This window comes from Adiantum capillus-veneris, chromosome 27 (assembly GCF_014529385.1).
Source record: "Adiantum capillus-veneris isolate H3 chromosome 27, ASM1452938v2, whole genome shotgun sequence".
Taxonomy (NCBI): Eukaryota; Viridiplantae; Streptophyta; class Polypodiopsida; order Polypodiales; family Pteridaceae; genus Adiantum; species Adiantum capillus-veneris.
The window spans coordinates 58,454,294-58,458,174 of record NC_140957.1 but is presented as its reverse complement, the minus strand read 5'-3'; positions in this window follow the sequence as shown (position 1 = coordinate 58,458,174).

Genomic DNA, 3,881 nt, shown 5'->3' with positions numbered 1-3,881 from the left:
CTTTACCATGACAGGCTCGAGGCGCGCCATTCGGTCCCCGGTGTTTTAGAGGCCGTCGGGGTTCGGGGTTCGCTTTGCTCCCGTCACCGTTTTGCTCCAAGAAGGGCATGCCATAGCCTATGAAAGTCAAAGGCTCGAACCTGTTGAGCAACCTCTAGGTATATATGAGAAGGAAATCTAAGAAATTCTACATGCTCTAGAATCGTGGAAGCAGACTCCTTTATTCCTGTGAACGGATCACCAAAGCCTTAAGTGCTTCATGACGCAGACCAAGCTCTCCGACAAACAAATGAGGTGGGAAAATTTCCTTTTGTAATTCCATTTTCATAATGCTCAAATTGCTAGCAAGTATAATCAAGTAGCTGATGCACTCTCAAGACGACCGAGATTGAATGCAGTATCCATAGCAACTCATAATGGTCTATATGCTATGATAGATGCGTATGCTATCGATCCTGATTTTAAAGATGTTATTTCAGCCCTTGCAATAGGGAAGAAGGAAGAACCATTTACCTTACAAGATGGTTATCTTCTCTATGGCAATAGGCTATGCATTACTAACTCACTACGTGAGATAGTAATGTATGAATCTCATGCTCCTCCTTATGTTGGGCATAGAGGGATTCAATCTACCCTAAAAGGGATAGAAACATACTTCTATTGGTCTTCCATGAAAACAAACATACAAGAGTATGTTTCAAAATGTGTGGTATGCCAAAGGATGAAGTTTGATAGAGGGAAGCAACCTGGATTGCTTCAACCTTTGCCAATCACTAATTCACCATGGGAGAGCATATCCATGGATTTTATCTTTGGATTGGCCAAGTCTATCCATGGGAATACAAGAATATGGACAATAGTGGACAGGTTTAGCAAACAAGAACATTTCATACCTGTCAAAAAGACTATCAAGGACCATCAAATGGCAACCCTCTTTATATCACAAATCTTCAAGTACCACGGCTTGCCAATGTCCATAGTGTTGGATAGAGATCCTAGAGTGACCAGTAATTTTTGGAAGGGTCTCTTTGAGAATTTAGATACAAGGCTAAACTTCTCTTTGGCCTATCACCCGCAAACGGATGGCCAAAGTGAAATAGCTAACCTAACAATTCTTGATCTACTAAAAGCTTATGTCACAGAAGTAGATCATAGTCCCAATGGGGGAAGTACTTACCTTTAGTGGAGTATGCTTACAATAACACTGTACATACTTCCACGGGAAAAGCACCTTTTGAGGTGATAGAGGGAAGATCAAAAAGTCCCATGCTACTCAAGGTACATGTGAAGATCTTCGCTATAGATGAATATAGCCGAGCCAAAAGATTAAGGATCCTATATCCATCTCTTAGGAAAGGAAAAAGGCTGCTGCTGATAAGCACAAAAGAGCTCTATCCTTTAAACAAAGTAATTGGGTCTTGCTTAAGTTTCCCAAGGCTCGATTAAGGCACACAACGAGCAAGAATCCTATGGGACAGCAAAAGTACTATGCTAAGTTAGCAAAAAGGTACTATGGTCCCTTTGAGATTCTTAGGCCGATCAATGAGATGGCCTATCAACTCAAGTTGCCCAGCCATTGGATCATACACAATGCTTTCCATGTGAGCCTACTAAAGCCTTACAAAGGAGAGCCACCTCAAGAAGCAACCATTGAAGACTCACCGGAGATCAAGGAGCAAGAAGAGGTGATGCAGCTCGAGTCCATTCTTCGACACAAAGACAAGGTATTGAGAGGCAGTAAGACTATCTGTCGATATCTTATTACGTTTAGAAATCATCTTTAAAAATTATCCTTTTGAAGATGCTAGATGGATGCAAGGCACACAAGTAAAGGATAACCTAAACCTTGTCAATTCTTATAATAATTCCCTTAGAGTAAGCAAATGTAAATATGTATAAATGAACAAAGTTTTGTCTTATAAGACTCTCTTTTTCTTTATTGTCCACAAATGTTGAAAGTATGCATGCTTAGGATCATGTTTGCGGAGACGATGTCTCTCAAACACCAAGTAGAGCTTGTCACTCTACTATGGAAGATTGATACAGACTAATGTGCATACATGCTTGCTGCAGCTAAGGCTCTAAGCACCAAATAAACTAGTCATCCATTCTGGAACGGTGTCGTAGGGTAAAATAGGGATCCTCTACCCGTTGGCAAATGGATTAATAACTAGGGTTTATCTCCTCTATCTCATAGTCGAGGATGACTATGATTTCAAGAGAGAGGTAATATCATAAAAACTAATATCTAATTCTCCCAAATGATGTTTTCATGTGAAAATAATCATTTAATATGGGGAGGTACCAAGGGAGTAAAAGCTAGAATATTGGTAAGGATGCTAGAACAGTCTCAACAGGGATCCAGAGGAGGGAAAATAGGGATCCAAAGGGGGACATTCTACAAAAGAGCAATGTGAATCAATGGAGCTTAAAAGACCTAAAGTTCAGCTCCATTAAGACTTCCATAGGCTAAGGTTTCAAAATCTAAATTAATAAGTCCAATGGCCAAAAGGGGGGAAAATTGGATGGTTATGGAAAGACTAAAAAGTCTTCCCACATCCCTAGGAAAGAGGGGGCTAGCCCTAAAGGAAAAGGAAGAGAGAGAAACACACACACACACACACACTCTCCCAAGCTCCCCCTTTACACAAAGGGAATAATGGACACATTGCAGACTCTTAGCCCAAATGCCCCCAATCTCCCCTCAAATCCTATTGGATGGCCATAGAGGTGGACCAATGAGAATTAGGCTAGAGTAAAATTAGTCGAATCAATTTAAAAATGCTTGATAAAATAATCGATAGAAATTAAGCTCCCTAGAAGACTATTGGACAATCTATAAAGGGGTCCAATGAGCATCCAACAGCCCAATGGCTTGCTTGATTCCTATTGGCCAGAAGACTAAAAGGTCCAATGCGAGTTTAAATAAATTATTTTAATTACCTAAAGCTATCATAAAAGGAAAAAGGGGGACACTTGTCACAAGGCTATTAAATAAGCTTCTAAATTGTTATTGGATAAGCTTTGCAGGAGCCAATGGGAAGCCATGAGGAGTGATTGGGAAGAGGGGTTGACCAATAAGAGAGAGGGGATGGCATTTTTAGTCTAAACAATTTTTACTACACACACACAACTCATGTGTTGAGCAAGAACTCCATCTCCTTCTCCAAGCATTGAGAAGTAGAGGCCTACACCAACAACTCTTGGCTATGAAATGCAAATCCAACCAAGAGCCAAGCTTCAATGGCATGCTCATAGAGTGATTATATGAGGAGAATACGTCTTTCTTGTAAGATACATCTTCTTCCTCTCAATATTTCCTCATTCCCTACTAGCTCTCACCATCTTTCAAGGTGTGTGAGGGCTTGGGATTGAGGCTAGGCCCACTAGGTGTGTTTTTCAAGCATAATTTGGTGTATGAAGCTTCCATCTTCATTGCACCAACGAGTTTTGTCAAGGAACACAAAGATTGTATTGTACAAAAGTCTCCTTTGATGGGAGAAGCTATAATACTAACCCTTTTTGGAGGGGGGACCAGTGTTGGAATTAGGGTTGCAGAGAAACGCACACAGCTTGGAGAAGACGAAGGAAGCTCAAGACACACAACTGAGAGTGTATTACTTAGTGGGAAATATAAAGATAGATGGACCTAGAGTGATGGGCGTATATACAATGCACAGGGGAAAAAACCTCCTAAAGAGGGAAAAAATGTCCCGGCGGTCCTAATGTGTTCACACACATCACTACCACATGTATATGGTAACAAATCCCCCCTGGAGTGATGCGGTGAATGAGAGCTGGCACATGAGTAAAGGGAAGTGCCATGCCCTGAGGACCTGATCAGTCCACAAAGGTGAGTAAGCTTTGCAGAAAGCTTCGAG